This window comes from Erinaceus europaeus, chromosome 1 (assembly GCF_950295315.1).
Source record: "Erinaceus europaeus chromosome 1, mEriEur2.1, whole genome shotgun sequence".
NCBI classification, from domain to species: domain Eukaryota; kingdom Metazoa; phylum Chordata; class Mammalia; order Eulipotyphla; family Erinaceidae; genus Erinaceus; species Erinaceus europaeus.
Genome location: NC_080162.1, coordinates 55,176,025 through 55,202,706, shown reverse-complemented (window position 1 = coordinate 55,202,706; position 26,682 = coordinate 55,176,025). Strand labels below are relative to the sequence as shown.

The 26,682-nt window shown below is 40.0% G+C and overlaps 1 long non-coding RNA gene across 1 annotated transcript; it reads right to left on the bottom strand.

Moving 5' to 3' along the window:
• Positions 1 to 287: 287 nt before the first annotated feature.
• LOC132541848 (uncharacterized) lies at positions 288 to 26,514 on the bottom strand. The gene is made up of 3 exons (XR_009552940.1): positions 26,395 to 26,514; positions 4,638 to 4,704; positions 288 to 579 (listed from the first exon to the last, which is right to left on the bottom strand). It is a non-coding gene; the product is annotated as an uncharacterized LOC132541848 (long non-coding RNA).
• Positions 26,515 to 26,682: the final 168 nt, after the last annotated feature.

Here is a 26,682-nt window from a genome sequence, read left to right as displayed (position 1 = left end):
TGAATTTTTAAAAGTTTCCTTTGAACATTGCACTTTAAGAACCACCTTGGAGTGATACTTCCTGGCATCTTACCAATTTTAAATAGGAATTTGGAGTAAATACAGACAGTAGGGCCAGATTTCAAAAATTTCCCTCCTCTAAAATTTAATGTCATCATCAGTGGTTGAAAATGATCATAGAGTTGTAGCAGTGCTATTTAATTAATTAATTTATTTATTTATTAAAGGAGACATTAACCAAACCATAGTATAAGATAAGATTAGAGGGGTACAACTCCACACAATTCCCACCACCAGATCTCCATATCCCATCCCCTCCTCTGATAGCTCTCCTATTCTCTATCCCTCTGGGAGTGTGGACCCAAGATCATTGTGGGATGCAGAAGGTTGAAGGTCTGGCTTTTGTAATTGCTTCCCTGCTAAACAGGGGAGTTGACAGGTCAATCCATACTCCCAGCCTGTCTCTCTCTTTCCTTAGAAGGGTGGGGCTCTGGAGAAACAGAGCTCCAGGACACGTTGGTGGGGTCGTCTGTCCAGGGAAGTCTTGTTGGCATCATGCTAGCATCTGGAACCTGGTGGCTGAAAAGAGAGTTAACATACAAAGCCAATCAAATTGTTGAACAATTATGAACCTAAAGGCTGGAATAGTGCAGACAAAGAGTTGGGGGGGGTTGTTCATTTTGTATATAGATAGTAAGCATATTTTAGTTATATACCAAAGGGCCTGTGGCTATACTAGTTTTTTTCCCGAGTCTGAATCAGGGAAGAGAGTAGCTCCCTAATATGGGAAAGAGGTATAAATATTGTTGACTGTAAACCCCATCGATTTGATTTGGTCTGAGGCTCATATTCAGCTTAGGAGCCTATGTGATCTCCACATCCCTATAGATCAGCGCTCACATTCTGTGGTCATGAGCAGGAACATTCCAAACTGCCCCAGTATCAACCCATCTTCCTCAGGTGTAGCATAGAGTATGTTGTTCATCCTCCCTTCAGAAGATGGAACATTTTCTACCGTTGTTGATCCAAGTTGAGGGCAAGGTTCTATGGGGGGCCCACAAAGGGGTCTATTTTGTTGTTCCTGATAGAGATGACTGGTAACAATGGAGAGAGGGATTTATTTGAGGTCTAGGCCCATCATATCTGTTTGGGAATCTCAGCACTCCCCAAATAGGGCTCCAGCTAGCAGCGCTCTTTAAGAAAAAAAAAAAAAAAAAAGACCTCCATAGAGGAAATGGGAGGTTCCTCTCAGTGTTTAAGAAGATAATAGATAGTCATTGCTATAATCAGATTATTTGGCAATTGGGATAACTTTGAAAATTCCTTTTTTAGGACTTGCTGTATCATACACAACATCACCATAATTTATGTCCTTTGACATCATTTGTATATAGCTGTGTCTTATAGAGAAATGCCACTGGTTACTTCTGTTCTCCCTGGTCTAAGCTTTTAAGAGAGTCAATATTTCAAAGACTCATGTAATGTAATGTAATGGTATGTACATTAATAAGTTTGAGACATTCAATCAGTTTTTCCCCTCTCATATTAATTAAATGATTTATATGACTACAAGTTAATAGGAGTGTACATAAACACCATTCCTACCACCAAAAGACTGTGTCCCATCCCATCCTTCTCCTGCCAGCTTCCCAGTGAAGCCGAACATCCACCCTCACCCTCTATCCAGAGATTTTTACATTGTTGCCCTACTCCAAACTCAGTCAGACCCAGCTTTGAGTTTCCCTTTCTGTTCTTCTTTCTCAACATCTGTTAATGAGTGGGATCATCCCTTACTGGTCTTTGTCTTTCTGACTTAGCTCTCTTAACATAATTCTTTCTAGCTCCATCCAATATGGAACAGAGAAGGTGGGCTCATTGTTCCTAACAGCTGTGTAATATGTATATCACAGCTTTCTCAGTCATTTATTTGTTGTTGGGCACCAGAGTTGCTTCCAGGTTTTAGCTATTACAAATTGTGCTGCTACGAACACATATCGTTTTGGTTGGGTGTCACGGAGTCCTTGGGGTATATCCCTAGGAAAGGTATTACTGGCTCATATGTAAGGTCCATGTCTAGCCTTGTGAGAGTTCTCCCGACTGCTCTCCACAGAGCTTGGACTAATTTACATTCCCACCAGCAGTGCAGAAGAGTTCCTCTGTCTCCACAGCCTCTCCGGCATTTGTTTCTGCTCTTTTTTTCATGTATGCCATGCTCACAGGGGTGAGGTGGTATCTCAATTTTGTCTGTATTTACATTTCTTTGACAACCAGTGACCTGGAGCAATTTTTTATGTGTTTGTTAGCCTTTTGGATCTCTTCTGTAGTGAATATTCTGTTCATATCCTCTGCCCATTTTTGGATGGGGCCATTTACTTCCTCTATAGAGCTTATATTTCCCTCAGTCCTGGAACCTCTAGGGTGGGGCTCACTTTCATGCATGCTTCTCTCAGTTCATACCAAATGATATTGCATCTTCTGATCCCAATATAATCAACACAACTAGTACTACTTTGGCATGCTTCACTTCAGACTTTGTCCAGTATCCTTGAGCCTCATTACCCAGGTGAGACCTTTCCTTTCATAGGATTTTCTAATTCCATTTCAGGTGGTTAACTTCCTAACAAAGTCCCAAAACCTAGATATATACCAGGTCTCAAGAGATAGGGCATATATTCACATGTATCCATAAATTAGGGCAAAATATATAGTGAAAGCAAAAGTTCACAATGGTCTGCAATGAGTCAGTATATGCAACAATCAAGTAGAAAGGCCTAAAAAGACACTATACAGTTCCTAATGAAATAGTGTATACTTAGACTTAGATACCCTCCTCACCTACTTCCTATTATACTTCTCTCAGTCGCTTCAAAGCTAACCTTATCAAATTAAGGACTACAAAAGCTGAATAAGGGCAAGAGACTGGCATACTTTAATGATGACTCTTTAGTCACTATCAGACCACCCCATCAGCTGGGGCCCTAGTCAGGGAGTCCTGAGATTCCCAAACAGACATGATGAGCCTAGACCTTGAATAAATCCCTCTCTCCATTGTTACTGGTCATCTCCATCAGGAACAACACAATAGATGTGTTGCTCTCAACATGGATCAACAACAGTAGAGAATGTTCCATCCTCTGAAGGGAGGCTGGATAACATACTCTATGTTCCACCTGAGGAAGATGGGTTCTGAAACTGTGGCAGCTTGGAATGTTCCTACTCATGACCACAGAATGTGAGCTCAGATCTACAGGGATGCAGAGGTCACATAGGCTCCTAAACAGAATATGGGCCCTAGATCAGATCAAATTGATGGGGTTTACAGTCAACAATATTTATATACCTTTCCCATATTTGGGAGCTATTTTATCCCCTGATCCAGCTTTCTGGTCCTTTTTCCAGCCATGACATCATCTCCCCAGACAATAACTTGGATCTACCTGCATATCAGATGTCAGGCTCAGGAAAAAAACAAAAGTAGTATGGTCATGGATCCTTTGGAATATAAGTAAAATAGTCCTACTAACTATTTACAAAATGGAGACCCCCCCAACTCTTCATCTGAACTATCCCAGCCTTTAGGTTTATGATTAGTCAACAATTTGTTTGTCTCTATATGTTAACTCTCTTTTCAGCCACCAGGTTCCAGATACTACCATGATGCCAACAGGACTTCCCTGGGCAGATGATCCCACCCATGTGTCCTGGAACCCTGCTTCCCCAGAGCACTGCCCCACCAGGAAAAGAGAGAGGCAGGCTGGAAGTATGGATTGACCTGTCACCATTCATGTTCTTCAGGGAAGCAATTACAGAAGCCAGACCTTCCACCTTCTGTACCCCATAATGATCCTGGGTCCATACTCCCAGAGGGATAAAGAATAGGGAAGCTATCAGGGGAAGGGATGGGATAGGAGTTCTGGCATTGGGAATTGTGTGGAGTTGTACTCCTCTTATCCTATGGTTTTTGTCAGTGTTTCCTTTATATAAATAAAAATTTTAAAAAAGGAAAGAAAGAAAGGAACTGTGGTTCAAGTCATATTTCTTATAAAGTGGAAACCAAAGAAGGTCAAAGAACTCTAGAGTTATTAATAATTTGTATGGGCTCTGGGTCAGGTGGAAGGGGTAAATGCTAATTTCATTTATAGATTTTTATTTCAAGAATGGGAGCTACTCTCTGCCCTAACCCAACTTTCTAGCTCTTTTATCTACTCTGACACCATTTTCTCAGACCATACTTTTATCTAACTTCCTGTTAGCTATCAAACTCAAGAAAAACTACCATAGTCATGGGTCCCTAGGAACATGCCGAAAATCGACTTCCTAGCTTTCTTCTACTCTAAGATCTCTAATTTAACCTGCTTTGTTCCTACTTTTTGGTTTCTGTTCATTAACCATTTTGTCTCACTTATATCCTTTCACCTTCCAGACACCAAGTTGCACAAACTATCATGATTCTATCCTGACTTCTCTAGGCAGACAATTTCACCAATGTGTCCCAGAACCTTACCTCTCCAGATCCCTACCCACTAGGGAAAGATAGAGACAGGCTGGAGATATGGGTTGACTTTGCCCAGCAGAGAAGCAATTACAGAAGGCAATACTCCTATCTTCTGTACCCCCAAAATAAGTTTGATGCATACTTCCAGTGGGGGAGAAATGATAGGAGGAAGAGGATAAAATAGCTCTGAACTCCAACTGCATCAGGACCTGGAGTGAGAAGAGGAAAAAGGGAGGGACATTTGTGTAACTTGGAAAGAAGAGAAGATGGGACCTTTAAGGGGGGGGGCAATTATATACAAATATAGACAGATAGTTGTATAAATAATAGTTAACCCATATCTGCAACTTTAGGAAAACTACTGTAGCTTACAATAAAGGTATTGGGGATTCAGAACTCTGGTAGTGGGAATGGTAGGGGATTATACCCCTTTTGACATGCAGTTTTGTAAATCAGTATTAAATAGTTAGTACTGGAATTCTCTATAGAGAAGCTTCCTATTGAAGGAAATGTTTATTGACAAGCTATTCTTTGAGGGGGGGTTACTACAGATCTATTTTTATTTTTATTTGTTAGTAATAGTATGTTACAAGATTTAAGATTAAAATATATAGTTACATATGAGACCCACCACCAAAGCTCTGGATCTCCAAGCCTCCACCTCTCAAAAATAATCAACATGGTTCTCACAAGTCTTGCAAACAGTTTATTTGCTTTTATTTTTTTTTTGCAAGTCCATGTAAATTAGATATCTAGATTCCACATATGAGTGAAGCCATCTGGTATTTGTCTTTTACCTCTTTACTTATTTAGTTAAGCATAGTCACCTTCAGTTTCATCCACTTCATCCCAAAGGACACAATATCATTCTTTTTATTTTAAATCAATATTCCATGGAGTATGTATCCCCATAGCTTCTTTAGCCAGTCATCCAGTGATGGGCATTTAGGCTTCATCCACTCTTTGGGTATTATGAATAATGCAGCTATGAACATAGGAGTGGATACTTCCCTTTGAATTACTGTTTGAGTGTTCACTGGATAAATGCTTAAGGGTAGCATTGGATCAGAAGTTAATTCCATTTTTATTTGTTTAACCACTCTCCATACAGTCTTCCAAAGAGGCTGTTCTAGTTTGTATTCCCACCAGCAGTATAACAGACTTCCTTTTCTCCACAACTTTCTCCACACCTGTCATTTCCTGATTTTTTTATGTAAGCCATTCTCTCAGGTGTGAGATTGTATCTCAGTGTAATTTTTAAAATATTTATTTATTTCATTTTTGTTGCTCTTGTTGTTTTATTGTTTTAGTTATTATTGTTGTTGTTATTGGTGTCATCGTTGTTGGATAGGATGGAGAGAAATGGAGAGAGGAGGGAAAGACAGAGAGAAAGACAGACACCTGCATACTTGCTTTACCACTTGTGAAGTGACTCCCCTGCTGGTGGGAATTCAGTGTAATTTTAACTTGTATTTTTATAATAATAAGTGAAGTGGAACATTTCTTAAGAGTATCTTCTTATATTTCTGTCTGTTTAGTACTTTGACCTACTTTAAAAAAATTTTTTTAACATTTTTATTTATAAAATGGAAACACTAAACAAAAACCATAGGATAAGAGGGGTACAACTCCACACAATTCCCACCACCAGAACTCCATATCCCATACCTTCCCCTGATAGCTTTCCTATTCTTTATCCTTCTGGGAGTATGGACCAAGGAACATTATGGGGTACAGAAGGTGGAAGGTCTGGCTTCTGTAATTGCTTCCCTGCTATACATGGTATGTTTGCAAAGCAAAATACCAATATCAGACAATATACTTCAAAGATTTGCAGGGCACTCAGGAAAAAAGCACAGTTTAGAAGCGTCTCATTCCCTAATCATGAATAGCTAAGGTGTTTATTCAAAAAGGTTAACCAGGTGGACAAAATAAACAGCAGGTATAGGAACTTCTGCTAGATGCACAGGGCTCATCCTAAACTAGACACTCAGTCTGAGGCACATAGGCCATTAGAATATGTGTCACAAAAAATAGAGTGAAATTGTTTCAGGAATTCTAGTATAATGTAAGGAAAAAAGCCAAACCCAGGGTTCCAAAACAAAGTTGTATGTGTGGAGTCTGGTCCACCTCCAGTATTTACAGTACACACAGCAAAGAATAGGCTGCAGACAGTAGGCCACAGACTATTCTGGCCTGCTCAAAATAGATGCACCAGAGCAAAATATTAACAAATTGTTGGATAGTTGTTACAATCTACCTTGATTAATGTGTCCTCATAAAGACAAAAAAAAAAGTATTCCTTTGATTTCTGCACCATTGAAAGTTTGAAAATATCTCAGATAGCTGAATGACTATAAACATCTGAGTTCTTTGTCAGTGGTGGTGAGGTGCCTGATAACATATAAATAGCTGTAATCTTCAAACCATCATGGGGAGGAGTTGCTCCTGTGATCTGGTGTGTAGAGGCCAGGAATGCTGAAAATGTCCTGCTATGTATACGACTTCACTAAAGAACAAAGAATCACCTGGCCCAAAAGGGCTGTTATTCTCAAGTTGAGACACCCCATTTCAAAGGAATAAAAACAAAATTCAGTTGGACCAAGTTTTCAGAGACCAAAATTTAAATTTTCCATCAAAATAAAGGTTGAAGTAATGGCACACACTTCTCGAATTAAAATGTTTCTTTTTTAAAAAGCCATTATTAGAGATGCATTAACAATTTGAACCCACTGTTAAAATTCAATCTGATTACCAATTTGAAGTCTTGAGTGCTTAGATTGAAGGAATATATACTGGGAGCTCAGGTCTATGCATCAAAAGGTTTTGAAACATTCAATCCATTTCCCCCCCTCATATTAATCAAATAATTATTTGTGAAAATATGTTAATAGGAGTGTATACTAACATCATTCCCACCACCAAAATTCTGTTCCTCTTCCCTCACCCCCATAGTGAAGCTGAACATCTACCCTCATCCTCCCCCTAGAGGTTTTTACTTTGGTGCAATACTCCAAACTCAGTCAGATTCTGCTTTGAGTTTCCCTTTCTGTTCCTCTTTCTCAACTTCTGTTTGTAAGTGGGGTCATCCCATATTCATCTTTGTCTTTCTCAGTTGTCTCACTTAACATAATTCCTTCTAGCTCCATCCAAGATGGGTCAGAGAAAGTGGGTTCATTATTCTTAATAACTGTGTAGTATTCCACTTTTTCTTTGAAATACTAAATCACCTATAAGCTTAGACCAGGGAGAACAGAATCAACTGGTGACTTCACAGCTACATGTAAATGGCAATGAAGGACATAATTTATGGTGGGGTCTTGTGTGATCCAGAAAATCCTAGCAATAGGATTTTCAAAGTTAACCCAATTGCCAAATAATTTGGTTATTGCAGTAACTATCTATTGCTTTCTTAAACCCTAAAATAGCAGGAACCTTTCCCATTCTCTATAAAACCTGTATTTCTCCCAGTCCTAGAAACTCTGGGGTAGGGTTTACTTTCCTGTGTGATTTTCTCAGTTCATACCAGTTGATACCATCTTCTGATCCCAATATAATCAATGCAACCAGCACCACCATGTTTCACTTTGAACTGTGTCCAGAGATGTCAGGCATGGAATGCCAACCCTCCAGCTCATTACTCTGTTATGAGGTCCCAAATGCTACCATGATGCCAACCTGACTTCCCTGGGCAAATGACCTCACCAATGTACCCTGGAGACCCACATCCCCAGAGCCCTGTCCCCACTAGGGAAAGAGAGAAAGACAGGGTAGGAGTATGGATCAACCTGCCAATGCCCATATTCAGCAGAGAAGCAACTACAGAACCCAGACCTTCTACCTTCTGTACCCCATAATGATACTCCCAAAGGAGTAAAAAATAGGAAAGCTTTCAAGGGAGTGGATGGGATATGGAGTTCTTGTGATGGGAATTGTGTGGAATTATGCTCCTTTTATCCTATGGCCTTGACAATATTTCCATTTTATAAATAAATAAATAAATAGCTAGTCTAGTGGCCTGGGAGGTGGCTCAGTGCATACATACAGCCACTGGGCATTATGTAATTAGAGTAGTGCTCTAATTCTCTTTCTCTCTCCCTCAGGTTTTTTTAATTGAGTCCAGGGACAGAAAGATATCTCACCATGTAGGGTGCCTGCCTTGTCAAGCATATGACCTAGGTTCAAACCACACCACCATATGGGAAGTGCCTAGGCAACAATGCTGATAGGATTCTATCCAGACTTTGCTGGGCAGACCAATGTGTCCTGGAACCTTAACTCTCCAGAGCCCTACCTCACTAGGGAAAGATAGAAACAGGCTGGGGGTATGGATTGACCTGTCAATGCCCATGTCCAGTGGAAAAGCAGCTACAGATGTTAAACCTTCAACTTTCTGCACTCCATGAAGAATTGTGCTCTATGCTCCCAGAAGAATAAAGAATAGGGAAGATTCTAGTGGAGGAGATGGGGCATGGAACTCTGATTGTGGGAATTGTATGGAATTATACCCCTGTTATCTTATAATTTTGTTAATCATTATTAAATCACCAATAAACAATTAAAATAAGAAATCATATAGTAGACTGATTGTTATTGTATGAACTTTAGTTTAAAGGAGAGAGTAAAGGGGAAAAATTCACCATTCTGGAACACTTTTTACAATTTTTTATTTATAAAATGAAAATATTGACAAGACTATAGGATAAGAGGAGTACAATTCCACACAATTCTGGAACACTTTTTTATACAGAGAGACAGAGAGAAATGCCACAGATGACCTTACCAGTGTGTCTTGGAACCTTACCACTTCAGAGCCCTCCCCCACTAGGGAAAGATAGAAACAGGTTGGGGGTATGGGTTGACCTGCCAACAACCATGTCCAATGAAGAAACAATTATAGAAGCCAGAACTTCCACTTCATGCACCCCCAAAAGAATTTTGATCCATAATCCTAGGTGGAGAGAAATGATAGAGGGAAGATGACCAGAGCACTCTGATCTCCAGATCCATCAGGAACCAGACAGAAGAGGAGGAAAAAGGGAGGGACATTTGGATGTAGTAATAGGTGTATGTGTCACTTGGAAAGGAAGAGAAGATGGGACCTTAAAAAACTGGGGGAGGGGGATATATACAAATATAGACATATAGTTGTAGAAATAATATCTAACTCATATCTTCAACCTTTGAAGAACTGCTGTGGCTTACAATGGAGGGATTAGGAATCTAGAACTCTGGTTATGGGAACGGTGTAGAGTTGTACCCCTGTTATCGTGTAATTTTGTAAATCAATATTAAATCACTAGTAAAACATGAAAAAAGAGAGAGAAATGATGCTGTACTCTGGTGTCATAACACCTTCCTTGTGGTACAAGGGTAGATAAATATTTTTATAAAAATAAAAACTGAAAATCTGTCACCCACCTTTGATCTTGATATATCAACAAGATAGCCCCTCCACTGGAATCTTGTTATATAACTGCTTTCTTCTGTCACACAGACACATGCATCCAAATGGAAAGGAAAACTATTGCCTCATATTTTTGCATTTTTCTTAGCCTCCAGTGTAGTCTTTGTGAGAATTATACACTGGAGTGTGAAAGTCATAGTCGCTATGAGAATGCACAGTGGACAGTGCTTCTGAGATTCCATATTCAATATGCAGAGTAGGAGGGCCATGTCTCTGATGCTGCTAAAACCCCACTCACTGTGTAGGCATTGGTGGAAGTTAAGTGTACGAGAGGAGGATCTTATGACTACCAGTTTGTCCTACTTTCCCAACTTTTCCTTCCCACTGCTCAGGTCCTCCTTGTATACAAGCAACTGTCTACCATCAGCACTGCAGAGCACAGCCCCCAAACTCTGCTGACAAGTAAGCACAGTTACACTTGCTTGCAGATACAGAGCAGGAGATGAGCAGAGGCTCTGCATGATGTCAGTGAGGACTGTGCAATGGGCTTCCTCCTCCACAGTTGAGAGCCACATCCCAAATGACAGGTACCTTGTCCTACTAATTGTTTTATGTGATTAAGTAGAGTAGAACTACTCAACAGTGCTGCCAAGATCCTTTAGTATCTATATGAGGAGAATTCCTACAGATGGTTTGTCACTTCCTTCTGCTTTCAGATACAGAGGAAATGGACACCTGGTATCAGATTCATGACTTCCAGGGAATACACAGCAAACAGAATATATTCTAGTAGAAGGAGTAAAATGGTAGTCTGAGAGAGGTATCCATATAAAGACTAAGCAAGCTAACAATAAATTATCTGAAAACACACTAGATTAAAGGTGATAGGAAAATTACTTACAAAACTTTGAAAGATGTTCTGAAGGAAAATAAATATGAAATTGATTTGTGCTGGGGGAGTCCTACAGAGGACATGAACTCATTAACATAAGAACACAAAGAATATTTGATTAAAATATCTGAGTAAAAACAAAATGAGATACTAAAGGAAACATCAGACTAATGGGTATAAATATAAGGTTACAAGAAGAAGAAAAAAAAAGCTAGCAGAGACATTTAAGCCACCATGAGTAAATTAGATCTGTCAAAATACCCAATTACTAATCTAAAAGAATTGGTTGAGATAATCACAAAGAAAACATACAGAAGCCACAAAGAGGTGGAAATAATCAGATGGTAATAGTCATGGAGAACAGAGAGAGAAGAAATTTGAGCAGAGTGGTCAATAGGTAGAACAGAGAAAGTACACATATCAGAATGAAAATTACTCTTAAGGGTAAATGACCTAATGTGTTCCTAAAAATTTGATATGGAAATTCACCAAACTTAACTGCAACCTGGCTCAGTTATTACAAGTAAAGAAAGACAAAGAAAATTGGCAGTATCTAGACAGACTTAATGACTTCAAAGGAAAAGCTGTCTGCACTACAACTTCTCCATGTTAGCACTCAATTCTAGAAGGTTCTGTAAGCAGTTAATTTCCATTGCATGCATGAACATCAAGTGAGAGATGTTGATTTGAATACTTGGCAAGTGAGAGGTGCTGAGTTGGATACTTGATATGTACCTCACACTTAACAACTTGGGGTCACTTGTACCAGGTACCTTTTTACTATTACCTCCCCAAGTCCACCCTCCATCTTCCACCCACTAGATTAAAGGTGATAGGAAAATTAAAGTTGTGTTCCAAAGGAAATGAGTGGGTTTGTTTGTTTGTTTGTTTTTTGTTAATTAACAAGTTCTTCAGATACATGGTCTGAATGGAGAACATCTGTTGTTATCTGTGGTGTAGGTTTCCACATTGACTGTTTCCAAGTTACTGAGGTGATGCTTAATTGGCTCTCAAACCACTTGTTAAGTTCAATTGGGTTTGTAGGATGGGAGGTATCACACAAAAGTCAAAAGGAAGGGTACTGAGCTATATGTTCCCACAGCTTCCCCACTGCTGAAGGTTCCTGTCAGGAGATCCTGTTCACAGTTTTCTTTGTCTCTGGGCTGACTGCTTATTCCTGTCCTTCCCTCAGGCCTGAGGGGAGAGTAAGGCAAATTACCAATTTAGCTACACTGTCTCTGTCCTGCTTTGTGGCTGTTAGAGACACCACAACATTTTCAGTTTACAGGTGAGGAACTGATGGGTGATGGCATTCTTTAGCTCACTCTATATTATAGAGTAGGTGAGAAAGCTATCCAGCCAGGAAGCTAAACTCAGACGCTGAACGATGAACCCACTGTGGATTGCCTGTTCATGGTGTGCTACCTATAGAATGCTGACCTGTGAGCTTTCTAGACAACCACTTGTTTTTAGGTATGGAAACAATAGGCAGAAGACTGGGGAGATCATAAGTGATTATAAAGAGATTTTCATGCTAATCCCTAGCACCATCATAAGTCAGAGATGAGCGATACTTTGGTTAAAAATAAATAAGTAAAACTAAAGAGATTATTTAGGGCTGGTGAAATGGCTTACTTGGATAGCGTGCTGTTTTGGCATGTACATGACTCATGTTCAAGCTCAACACCCACCACATTGAAGGAAGCTTTGATGCTGCAGTCTCTTTCACTATCTCTCTACCTTTTTATCTCTAAATAAAAAAATAACAGTAAAATAAAATAAAACAACAGGAGTGTGCTATCAATGGGCACTGCCTTTCATCATTAATGCAAGCTAATGAGTAGTACTTTTCTCACTCTAGGGTGCTCACTGTCTGGCATGGGAGACAGACAGGCACAAGGAACAATTAACATGTGTGAGGTAGAGACAGATACCCCAAGAGTGGACAGCTGAGGAAGGAACTGAGCCCTACTGGGATCAGGGAATGCTTCCCTAAGGAAATGACAGTTGAATTAATAACTCAGGCGTTACCAAGTCAAGTAAAGTTCCAGGCAGAGAAGTGTGTTGTTCCAAGGACAGTGTGGTCCTGAGAACACTAGGCCAGTGGGTCTGCTAGTGGACTGTAAATGTGTGAAGATTGAGGCTTTCAGTTGTGAACACACATTTAAAGCCTGGGATACAGTGTAGATGGCTGGCATAATACCATTTTATGAACCACTGTAACATAGTGGCTTTACAAAGGTATCTATAAATTCTTTGACACTATTCACATCAAAGTCCCCTCCCCTTGAACATGGAGAAGACTTAGTGACTCCTAATTAATCCAAGTCATGGAAATAATGCTATGTGACTTCTCAGGCTGGGATAAAAGAGATATAATCTCAGGGCTGGCAGACTAGCTCACCTGGATAGTGCATTTGCTTTGTCATGTTTATGAACCAGGCTGGAGACTGTCCTCTACCACACTAGAGAAAGCTTCAGTGTTGTCCTATCTTTCCTCTCTCTCATTTTCTGTCACTCTCTTTCAATCTGAAAAAGTCATGCCAGAGAGGTAGAACTCTGGAGATGATGACCAAAATAAATGCCTGGTGAGTTGTTCCCTCTCCCTCCCCCATCTCTCTCCATATCTCTCCATCTCTCTTCATATCTCTCTCTCTCTCTCTCTCTCTCTCACACACACACACACACACACACACACACACACACACACACACACACAAAACCAAATGCAGTGACACAAGGAAAGCAAGTCTACATAGAGAGATCATATATAGATCCAACTGGCTGTGTTATGTGCTTGGCCAGCATCAACACCAACCACCAGAAAAAGGAATGAAGGGGTTTTGACAGAATTTCAGGCCCCCACCCTCAAGTTCTCCAGCTGAAGCCCCGGGCATGATGGGGCAGAGACAATCCTGCCTCATCAGGCCCTGTCTGAATTCTTGTTCAGCAGAAATTACCAGAAACATATAATGAATATAAAGAATTGAGTATATGAATGTGAAAAAACAAAATGTCAACCTAAATGTCTAAGATTGTGGGAGAGCCATAGTGGTTATCTATAGAGGTGGGGATGGGGACACAGTGCTTTTGTGAGGGGAGTGGTGAAATAGATGACTAAGTAAGTAAATAATCACAAAAGAAAAAGAAAAGAAACCAATAATCAACATTATTATAAACCATTGACTTTAGGGAACTTGTTATACAACAAAGATAATGAAGTCACTAGGTTGATATACACACATTTAGGCAAATTGCTTAAAGCTATAAAAGCCTAAACAAATATGTATGGAACAAAAACCCTGGAGGAGGGAAAGTCTGTGGAAATTGTGTGATGTCTTTGTTTGTTTCATCATGTGAAGTCAAAGATCATATCTAAAATGGACAAAATTAAAAACAAGCTTTTATAGATATTTAAGGAAAAATAAAGTCTGCAGTGTAAAAGCAGAAATGAATTTTTATGGTACTAAAAAGAGGACTGGAGAGCAAACATCATGTGAATGCAGAAATCATAACTTAAAGACAAAAAAAAGATAGCATATTTTCATCACTGGCAAATTAAAAGACTACTTTGGATGAGGAGCAGAAAAAGAACCTCTCACATTCAGCACAATGGAATTCAACAGGCAAAGATTTGGAGAGAAGATAAAATATTCCTAGGTCCCTGTCTCATTCCACATTCCAGTAGAAATCCAGACAAATAAGACTTTTTAGATTTTGTTTATTATCTTTATTTATTGATTGGGTAGAGACAGCCAGAAATTGAAAGGAAATTGATAGAGGAGTTAGGGAGAGGTACAGAGACTCCTGCAGCCCTGCTTCAGCACTTGTAAAACTTTGTCCCTACAGGTGGGGACCAGGGGCTTGAACCACTGTTCTTATGCATCGTAACATGTGCACTCAACCAGGTGCACCACCACCCAGACCCAAATCAAAGACTTTTCCAAAAGAGAAAATTCAATTTAAAAAATGTGGGCAGATTTAACACAAATTTCCTAAGCTATTAAAAAAAATCTGACTACTCAAAATAAAATCATTAGCAAATTCAGAAGACAAATGATAAATGAAGCAAAATAATCATGAGTATTAAGATGTTATTGTCTTCATTTCTGGAAAGGTCACCCAATGCAAACAGAAAAATCTTGGAACCCCTAAAGAAAAACGAATAATGGATATAAATGTTATGTATAACAAAATAAATACATATGGCTTAAAAAGACATTAAAAGGTGCTTAATCTCACTCATGGTTCAAGTAATGCAAATAAACAGCAGTGAAACACCATGTTCTGTTATTCAGCTTGGCATAAGTATAAGAATGTCTAGTGACAATGAAGAAAGACATCCTCTCCAAGAGAGTAAATCAATGTGGCCTTCAGCAGAATAGTTTGGCAATGTGATTAAAATTTTAGACACACATGCTTTCAGCCACATTAATATTCCCATGGCAGTCTGCTCATTCTATGGAGCATTTGTTTTGCATGACAGTTTAAAAGAAATCTCTGCCTCGGGGGGGGGGGGGGGGTGAGGCCATTCCAGACTATTCTTAATTCCTAATCATTCACATCATTTTCAGCCTTAGGAGCCAGCAATTTGTGAAACACAAATCAATTTACTGGCTTTGATCCCCGTTGCTACTGTCCCATCCAACCATCTCTTGCTTTTGAATTTATTTTTATAAAAGTAATTTTAGGCCATGATACAGGTCAGTGAGAGACAGAAATCTTTGCAGGATCAAACTCAGGTAGGTTTGAATGGAAAGTCTAAAGACTCTTTAACTATGGTGAACATTAGTTATTCTTCCCCTTGAAGGGTATGTCTACACAGCCAAAGTGAATTAAAATTTGGCTCTGGTTATATTAACCCAAAGGCTGTTGGGATGGTGGAGTGTGGGAGAACTTCTGTCATTTTTGGCTTTGTTTCAGCAGTGCTGAATTGCCTCTAGTGTTAGAATCACAGGAAAGTAAACAGTTGTGATGGGTGTGGTAGGACATCACCTGTTCTTTTACAGGAATTGGTCTCAATGATCTAGCAAATTCCCTGACCCCTGATTCCAAAAGGGAGCAGCTCCCCATGACTCCTGTTTAAAGACTTTATTTATTTGTTTATTTAGTCATTGCTGGGATTTCATGTCTCCTGGCTGATTTTTTTTCAGATAGAGACAGAGTGACAGAAGTAAAGAGAGAAAGACAGAATAGCACAGAAGGTTCTGCCAGTGCAGTGGGGGGTTGCTGACTCTAACCTGGGTTACTCACTTGGCAAAGCAAGCATGCTCCCATATGAGCTATCTCTCAGACCCTTAAAAGCCTTCTTATCTCTGATCTATTATGAGAGTTTGGACCATAGTCAACCCCAGGCCAGTTCCATCTCCTAGCCACTAAAGAGGGTCAGGTATTCAATGACCAAGTGGACCAAATGAACTACAGTTATCTATCAAGTCACAAGATCATGATAAAAAGCCATTCTTACATGTAAGCTCATCAAGATAAACCTTACAGTGCTGACTGTATATGACAGCATTTTTTTTTCTAGAGAGTTCTTGTTACTGGCCACATTTCCTAACAAATCACTCACAAAATTTTTACTCTATGCTAATAGTAATAATAACAAGATAACTATAGAAGCTATACTAAGAAGAGATTGGGGAATTTGATGGTATGGTTTATAAAAGAGAACCATCAGAATCAGATGAGCATTCACAAACAGTGGCTTTAGCCATTAACAAGCCCATTCCTGCCCCATATTGACATTCATTGTCCTGCCATGTAACTCCTGGCAAATTTATCAATGCCCTCTCCATTAGGGCAGAGTTACACCAAGGTGCTGGATGAGGTGGTGTCTGTATGCTCACAGAAATTTTTCAAGGAAGAAAGTTCTTCTCTTTTATAAGCATAATACCTTATATGCTATATGGTAAAACATAACACTGATCAAGCCAGAAATATCAGGATTATTTAAAGTTTTTAGTTATAGTTGCTATTTCCTGGAGAGGAAACGGCAGGTTACTGAGGGCCACCTAGGAGGTATTAAACTTGGTCACCATGCAGAGGGTTTGGGGAACTGTGCAAGGTGTCTTTATTGTTATTTCTACATAAAGGAAAAAGCAAGAAGAGCTACCTCAGACCTGACTAGCTATGTTTAAAAATAATGCCCCCTGGGGTCGGGCGGTGGCGCAGTGGGTTAAGCGCATGTGGCACAAAGTGCAAAAACCAGCATAAGGATCCCAGTTCGAGCCCCCGGCTCCCCACCTGCAGGGGAGTCGCTTCACAGGCGGTGAAGCAGGTCTACAGGTGTCTATCTTTCTCTCCCCCTCTCTGTCTTCCCCTCCTCTCTCCATTTCTCTCTGTCCTATCCAACAATGAACAACATCAACAATAGCAATAATAATAACCACAATGAGGCTACAATAACAAGGGCAACAAAAGGGGGGAAAATGGCCTCCAGGAGCAGTGGATTCATGGTGCAGGCACCGAGCCCAGCAATGACCCTGGAGGAAAAAAAAATAATGCCCCCTGTCTCTTGAGCCCTGTTCCATATCTAGGTGCTATGGCTTTGTTAGGAAGTGTACCACCTGAAATGAAGTTAAGGAGTCCTATGAGCTATCCATAAGTTAGGGAAAAATATATACCTTAAAGCAAAAGTACACAATAGTTTGCAGTGACCCAATAAGTAAAGCAAGCAAGTGGAAAGACCTAAAAAAGACAACATGAAGTACTTAATTAAATAGTTTCTACTTAGACCTAGATACTCTCTTCACCTACTTCCTATTTCACTTCCCTCAATCACTCCAAGGCTAACCTTGTCAAACAAAGGAAAGACTACAAAATCTGGATAAGGACAAGAGACAAGCATACTTTCATGATGGCTCTTTGGCTTACTACCAAGCCACCTAATTTCCTGGGACCCTAGTCAGGGAATTCTGGGACTCCCATATGGATATGATGGGCCTAGACCTCTAATAGATCCCTCTCTCCACTATCACTGGTCATCTCCATCATGAACAACAATGGACCTTGCTCTCAATGAGGATGGTGGGGACTGCCCTATTCTCTGAAGAGAGGTTGAACCAAAATACTCTACAACTCGATGATAGGTCTATGACCACAGAAAGCAAGCTCAGGCCTACAGGGATGCAGAGGTTATACAGGCTCCTGCACAGAATATAGGCCCCAGATCAAATTGATGGGGTCTACAGTTAATAATATTTATATACTTTCCCCATATTTAGGAGCTGCTCTCTTCCTACATGCAGCTTTCTAGTTCTGTTTCCAAGTCTGATGCCATCTCCCCAGACAATACCTTGAGTCCACCTGCATGCTAGCTGCCAGACTCAAGCAAAAACTAGTAAAGCCATGGGCCACTTGGAATATACCTAAAATAGACTTACTAGCGTTTTCCAAAATGGAGACTCCAAATCTCACCTGCTACACCCATGTTCAGTGGAGAAGCAATTACAGAAGCCAGACCTTCCACTTTCTGTGCCCCGAAATGATCCTGGGTCCATACTCCCAAAGAGATAAAGAATAGGAGGGCTTCCAAGGGATGGGATGGGATATGGAACTCTGGTAATGGGAATTGTACCTCTCTTATTCTATGGTCTTGTCAATATTTTTTATTTTATGTTTTATTTTTAAAAATTTAAAAAACAATGCTCTACAAGTGGTAGAGCATTGGGGTGTCTAAATTTTGATGATTGTAGGTGAATCAGACTCATTTGGTGTCATAGACTAAATGTGTCCTGTCTGAAATTCATATCTTCTAACTTTATCCCAGTATCGTGATGGTGGTTAGAGGTAGGGACTAGGAAATGAAGGTGAAGCCCTTCTTAGTGGAATTAATGCCCAATGAAAGAAATCTTAGAAAAATCTTATTCCCCACTCCCTCCCACCAAGTAAGGGACACAGCAAGAAAACAGTCATGTGTAAGCCAGAAGTAAGGCTCACTGGACACCAAATCCTCCAATGCCTTTATTTTAAACTTCTGTTATCTGGCTGGCTCTGCACTAAAGGAACCTCTTGTCATAAACAGTCAGGTCTATTTTATGTATAGCATTTCCCCAGGAATATTTGGGAATAGCCAGTGATCAAGATTAAAGCACTGAGTCACAAAAATTTAAAGTATAGACAACACTTTTCCTGTAATGGCTTCTCTGGGCACTATTGTCCTCAGTAGTCATTCCTAGATCTCAACCTGAGTACTTTTCATTTTACCAATTTAGCCTTGGGCTAGTTGCATAAGTTCTATGAACTTTGTGACTTTGTTTCTGAAACTGGAAAGAAATTACTTGAATTACTATGAAAGGATGTCTTTAAACCTTATGTATGTTCTATAACCCATAGATTTTTTTTTCACCCATTGTTCTCCAACTGTTTGACTACACTTTAGCTTTCAGTATGTGATCGACTTGTGAGTTATATATGACTGGAAGAGTGTATCATCCTTTTGATCCTACAGAGAGCTTTTAGTACTTCTTAATAAATTTTTGACTATAAATTAAATGAAAAACATACTTTTATGGCCTCTGTATTCCAGGATAAAGATATTTCAGTAGATTATTAGATGAGCATGAGTTTCAGCATCTGGTGATCTTCATTTGATAGGGATCTTTTGAAAGTCAGGAACACAAATCAAAGAGGCCCAGACCTGAGGACTCTATTGTTACCAGTCCCCTCTGAATCTTGTTATGGTAGGATACCAGATGTTTTCCTACTGGTATTTCTCCTGATATCCTCTCAGGCTTGATTCTGGACTTGGTAGAGTGACTTGTTTTGATTAATTATACATCATTGCACATGATGTAAGCAGTGGTGGCATAAGCTCATGGTATGAACAGAGGTGTCACAAACTCTTCTGTGCTTGGGAGGTTTGTATATGTAGAATATTGCCACCAGCAGCAGGTATCAGGCAATGTTCAGCGAGATGAAACTTCATCATGAGCCAAAAGTGCTCAGTAGAAGACACACCCAGAAGGGAATTCAATTGTTTCAAATTGCTGAATATTAGAGGGACTTGTTGCATAGCAATAGTTAATTAACCACTTGGCTTTATGTCTCATAAGTGGGATGATTATAAATTTGGGCCAGTGGTGAAAGGCAAAAGGAATCATCATCCTTGTGACTCTGAGAATTGGTAGCTCTTCTCTGTGGTCCCTAGCCTCACTTGCTTAGACCTCAAATATATCGTGGGCTATTGTGTAGGACCAGGGCTATCAGACACTATGACTGATTAATCTGGTAAAATCTGAAATCGGGGTAAATCCTTCCAGAGAACAATAAAAATTCAGTATTGAGAGGAGGTTGGCAAAAGAAAGGAAATATCCATTATCAGGTCTCTCTGCCCTTGACTCACCAGTGAACTTCGCCTTTGGAATTTACTTGTTTCCCTAATACTCTGCAACAGGCTAACCTGTGCCTAAACTATTTTATCAGACACTTAGGTGATTAGCCATTCCTCTCATGGAGAAACTCACAACACTAAATGTGCTTCAGAGCTTTTCATCCATTTATCATTTTCCTCTACTCCCACAGTCTTTTTGGCCCATATTTCTTGGATATTCACAGAGAAACCCTCCCTTTCTAAGGAATTACCACTTACTTGATCTTGCACATTTATCCTGCTAAGCCAGATCAGAAGGCCAAGGATGCTAAACATGCTCAACTATCATCAAAGCTTGAGATTATCTTCGTAACTTTCATTTTTTTTTCAAAGATTTAAAGAATATTTTTTTATATTTATTTATTTTCTTGCTGTTGCCCTTGTTGTTTTTTTTATTATTGTTGTTATTGATGTCGTTGTTGGATAGGACAGAGAGAAATGGAGAAACGAGGGGAAGACGGGGGGGGGGGAGAGAAAGATAGACACCTGCAGACCTGCTTCACCACCTGTGAAGCGACGCCCCTCCTGGTGGGGATCCGGGATCCTTAAGCTGGTCCTTGCACTTTGCGCCAAGTGAGCTTAACCCGCTGAGCTACCACTTGACTCCCATGAAGGTAGTACCTCCGTAACTTTCACCTAGAACCTCCCATCTCATTTTTTTCCTCATTTCCTCTCCACTCCTGTGTTGCACTGAACACACTTGAATATGTGCAGGCATACAGTTATACACAGACAAGTTCACTTGCAATATCACATATTACACACACACACACACACACACACACACACACACACACACACACACACACACACTCCGAATGGTATATAGAATGATTTTGTCTTAGGGGAAGGGGAATGCTAAACCCATGCTGATTGTTCACAACTGCCTGAGAAACTTCCTTGATTTACCTCATTGTTCTTGGGAACAAGATATTTGTGTCTATTGGTAGACAGGTATGCCTTTCCTTTCCTATAGACGTTATATCTTACTACACTACTGCTTGACCACTTCAGAAAAGTTGATGCAAATTTACTTCCTCAAAATGAAAAGGTTTCTGAGGAGGTTTAAGTAGTGTGTGTGTGTGTGTGTGTGTGTGTGTGTGTGTGTATAAAAACAATTTCAGAATACCAGATTCTAACCTCAGATTTGACAAGTCACTTTGCTTCTTTTATGTGCACATGAAACCTTGTATTTCTCAAGCTTTTATCATCACTCCCCTTCTTAAATTTCTCGTTCACTCAAATTGACCCATTTGCTTCAGTCCAAAACTAGGTTGGCAGAATCCCTTTTTCCCTTAGTCCTCATGTCCAATCTAGAAAGAGATCTAGGAATCTTACCTTCAACACACATCTTACATGTGCCCACTTCACACCACCTCTAACCCTATGGGAAACACCAGGTCCAACCTTAATATTAGAGCTACTTTCTAACTGACTTCTCTTAGAGGTACTGCCACCTCTATAGTTGTACATTTAGCAGTCAAAATGATCTTCTCAAACAAAACACAAAGGGTCTCATAGCTCATTAGGTAAGTTAGCTTCCACAATATTTTCTATAAGAAAATAGTACTTTGTTGTCACTTCCCAAAGGGGCTTAGGTTTCATTGTTTTCTGAGTCCTTTCTTGTTTCCAGTGAAACATTCTATATTATTTTCCCCCTTATCTTTCCAATTTCTCAATTTTCAATAAAAACACTTGTGGACCAGTTGCCAAGAAATTGTGTTGTGAATGTGACAGCCTCCCTGACTCAGAGAAATGCTATAGAGATTGTTCTTTGATTTTCTAATATTTTCTGCAATCTTTCTTTGGAAAAGATCAGACTGTTTCTTCCACATGATTCTAGGTTTATTTCAAGAATAAATATTCATAAAAGTTGAAACCATACTTCAAATATTTTTCAAGTGCTTACTTTCAAGTGCTGACTCTTAAAGGTTTCCATCCTTTCTTCAGACATAGATTTTTATCTTTTTTCTTAGAAGCAGTTTCTAACGTCTATTTGGGGGGGGGGGTGTAAGGAAATATTTTCCTTTCCCCATGGTAACTGTATCAGCCCATGTTAAGCTCAATTTTTAAAATAGAATTTAATGTTTATGGTATAAAAATCCAATACTATAGTAACATCTATAAAGCTCCAGTGCTATAGCAACATCTGAAGGAATATCCTGCAGTGTTGTTTTTTTTTTTTTTTTTGTCGGAAGTCAGACTAAGCATCTTAAACCATATAACCAATCCATACAAGCCTGAATTTTGCTCCCTGAACATTATTAAGAAATGTTCAGTAAAGAAATTTGTTGGCAATTCTCCAAGGTGTGTTGTTTTCTCCCATCCCTTTCTCTTCCCCATGACAATAGCAGCAATTACAATCACACACACACACACACACACACACACACACACACACACACACACACACACACACACACACACACACTACTACTACTACCACCACCTAGATGAGGAAGATAACTCAATTATAATTGTCCTACACTCTATTCAAAATACCTGCTTTCCTAAGATTAGTAGTGCCCATAGAACCTTCTAAAGGTCTTTCTCATTTTTATTCATCTAACTCTTTTTTAGGCTGTCTTTGATATGTTCTCTCCCAAAAGCCTAGACCAGGGAGAACAGAAGCAACCGACAGCACAGCTATATACAAGATGCTGGGTACTATACCCCAAACCCTATCAAAGGGACTTTCCAAAGTTAACCCTATCACCAAATAACGTGATGATAACGATAACTATCCGTTGTCTTCTTGAACCCTAAGACAACAGGAACCTCACATTTCCACTATAGAGCCTGTATTTCCCCCAGTCCTGGAACCTTAGGGTGGGGCCCACTTTTCTGCATGCTGCTCTCAGGAACTGATCAGGAACACATTCTTCCTAATCTAAGCTACTGTTATATATATATATTTGTCTCATTGGGAAGATGGCTCAGCAAGTAGAGTGCAGGGCTTGCATGTATGAGGTCTTGAGTATGAATTTGGCACTTCACATGCCAGAGTGATGCTGTTTCTATCTATCTCATAGATAAACAAGTCTTTGATTTTAAAAATTGTTTATTTATTTAATTAATTATTTTAGCCTCTAGGGTTATTGCTGGGGTGCCTGCACCTTGTTATTTATCATTGTCATTATTATTGTTGTTATTGCTATTATTGTTGTTGTTGGATAAGACAGAGAGAAGTTGAGAGAGGAGGGGAAGACAGATGGGGATAGAAAGACACCTGCAGACCTGCTTCACCACCCATGAAGTGACCCCCCCTGCAGGTGGGGAGCCAGGGGCTCAAACAGAGATCTTTATGCTGGCCTTTGCACTTGGCGCCATGTGTACTTAACCCACTGAACTACTCAAAAATTATTTATTTTTAACAAGGAGAGAGGATGGGTCATATCATCACCTTGGCATATATATAATCCTACACTCTTAACACTGAACTACAGCTCAGTCTCTTAATCTGTTTTTTATAGTGCTCAGGGGAGAGCAGGGGACTTGTAATATGGTACTATAAAAATAATGTCCTTATCATTCTCTTGCCCTTTCATGTCTCTTTTTCTGTTTCTCTCTCTCTCTCTCTCTCTTGTCATTTTTCTCATTCTTTTTTCATTCCCCTGAGAGTACTTGCCCCCTCCCATTCCAATTGTCTAGTTGGGAATTCCACCTGTTTCCTTTGGGAAGTTCCTGGCCAATTCCACTCCATCTTTTCTTGTGGTTTCTGAAGCAGTTCTCCCATTTTGTCTGGCACCAGCAGAGTATGGCTGGCCCATTTTGGCTGCCCTCATGGTTTTGGGAGTGGTCTTTGGGTTGTGGATGATAGAAGTCTGGATTGGAAGCATTCTGTTTCTTCTCTCACCACTGGAGCCAAGGTTGATTTCCTTAGCCTCCTCATTAACACTAGAATCTATTGTTTCCCTAATACAACATCTTTCCCTGCATCTTTGGAGAGCATCCATGGCATTGTTGTGTTAAGAATTTGTGCCTTCAGACTGCCTAGCAGATTACTAAATAACCCGGCAAGGGTATCACTGGTTATAATTAACTGTTCTCCTACCCCAGCTTCCTTTTCTGATGGAGGACAGAGGGTTCTACTCAGCATACTTTTTGAATCAAGCTTTCACCAAAGGGCCCTATAGGCTGGGCTATATTCATGTCCACCTCAAGGGTCTCATTTCCACTCTCACCACAGAGAAAAAATGTTGGTATGCTTCTAAACCCCTTCTGTTTCATTGATTTAATCCTCCCTGCTTAACACTGTATTCTATTTACATAACCACTGTTGACTAAGCACCACCCTGCCTCCAGGGTGTTGGTTTAATCCCCACTGGTTCACGATGTCTTTTTGCTCTGCCCCTCTCCTTGTCACACCCTAATTTTCACCAATCTCTTTTTGCTCCACCCTCTCTACATCACATCCTGTTTCCACCCTACTTGGTGAATATATATATATATATATATATAAGGACAAGATTGTGATTAGAGATAGTTTATCTTAGATTGTGCTGCCTTCCACATCAATAAAGAGATACTGCTTCCCAGCTCAGCCATGAGTCCCTGGTTGTCTGTCTCCTGCCTGCGAAGCTAGCGCTGCAAAAGAAAAGCAAGCCACCTGCAATAATGTGTGTGTGTGTGTGTGTGTGTGTGTGTGTGTGTGTGTGTGTGTGTGTGTTCAGGCAACCTTAGTCACTTATGGGGATGTGATTAAGCACTCTATCAGAACAGAGCCCAGGAGAATATGGGCAATAAGAAAGTCAGAAGGAAACTATGAAACCCACTTGTTAACTTTTCCAAAAACACAATAACTTCTTGTGTTTGTATTCTACACCCATTGCTGGTATGCATGCAGTTCATTTTCCTTTTTAAAAATGATCTGCAATTTACGACATTATTGAGGCAATCATTCTCCTGTTCTTCTTGTTTCTTTTTCCTCATCTAGCCCTTGAGGGTAGAACATCTGTCAACAACTTTCCTAGAGTCTAAATCTTTCCTTCCTCATGTCAAAATCTCTTAGGATATTAGCTCTTATTTCTTTTTATCTATTCATTTTTAGTTACAGAGAAGAAGAAAAAGAACATGAAAGAGACCACAGTACGACAGCTTCCTTTAATGTGGTGGGGGCTGGGCTCAAACCTGGGTCATGCACATGGCGAAGCAGTACACTGTCCAGGTGAGTTATTTTGCTAGCCCATTTTCTCCTCCTCCTCCTCCTCCTTATTCATCTTCTTCTGAACCAAAACCTCCTTCACTGTGGTAGAGGCCACACATGAACCTTTGTCATGCACATGGCAATGTAGTGCATTATCCAAGAAAGTTATTTCTTGAGCCTTTTTTCTTTATTTATTTCTTGGATGTCTCCCTCACTGAATTGAGCTTCTCAATGCAATTTGCTCATACCCAGCAATGACTGGATTCCTTCTGGAAATATTTTCACATAGTAAGAACCTTGTCCTTGAACAAGAGGGTGTTTCTCTCTTGTTTTGTTTCCAAGCCAGAGCAACAGAACTATATTATATTATTATTATTACTACTAACTACTGTTATCAATCATCAGGCTTCACTATTCCAGGATGACTTTTTCAAACAGAGAGACAGAGACAAAGAGAGAGAATAAAAGAGACTGTAGTATCAAAGCTTCTTCCAGTATAGTGGGAACTGGGCTGAAACATCGGTCACACTATAGACAGCAAAGCAGCACACTATCTAAGTGAGCTATTTTTGCAAGCCCTAACTCAAGAAAGCCATACCATCATATCTTTTCTGGGGCCAGGCAGTGGCACACACCTGGTTAAGCATACACATTACAGTGTACAAGGACCCAGGTTCAAGCTCCTGGTCCCCACTCACAGGAGGAAAGCTTCACAAGGGGTGAAGTAGGGCTGCAGGTGTCTCTCTTCTTCTCCCTCTCTCCCTCCCCCACTCCTCTCAATTTCTATCTATCTTTAGCCAACAATAAATAAATAAAAATTAAAACAAAAAAAACATTACATACTATCAGAGTAATAATACTGTTAGCCCACATGGGGCCACCTCATTTGGGAATCTCTGTTCCATGGAGTTTCATGTATAAAAATGATCACTGATATGCTAGCCCACCCAGCTAAAGGAGGAACCAAGCACTAGAGAGCCTCCTCTTGCTGTTATTATTCAGGGAACTAAAAGCTCACTTCAGACCCTGTGAGACTGTAGTTGTTGGACAAATGTCAAATGGGTATCATAGTCTGCCTTACCCCATGCTTCTGGCTTCATCCCAGAAGGTGCAGAAGGGTGTGCTGGAGGCTACACTGACCTCACTTCTCTGAAACAATTGCCTTGATTTTGTTGAGCTGTTTCCCTTCAGCACAGTCCTTAAAATAGCAGCATAGCTGCTCCGAAAAGCCAGCTCTGTTGGCCGGCTTGGAATTTCCTGGAACCACCCTTCTGGGCGCAGGGCATTGCTCACAGGACCTCTCTGCTATCTCTCTAGGAGCTGCTGGCTTTGCTCTTCCTGCTTCCTGTTCTCCCCACCCTTTGAACAG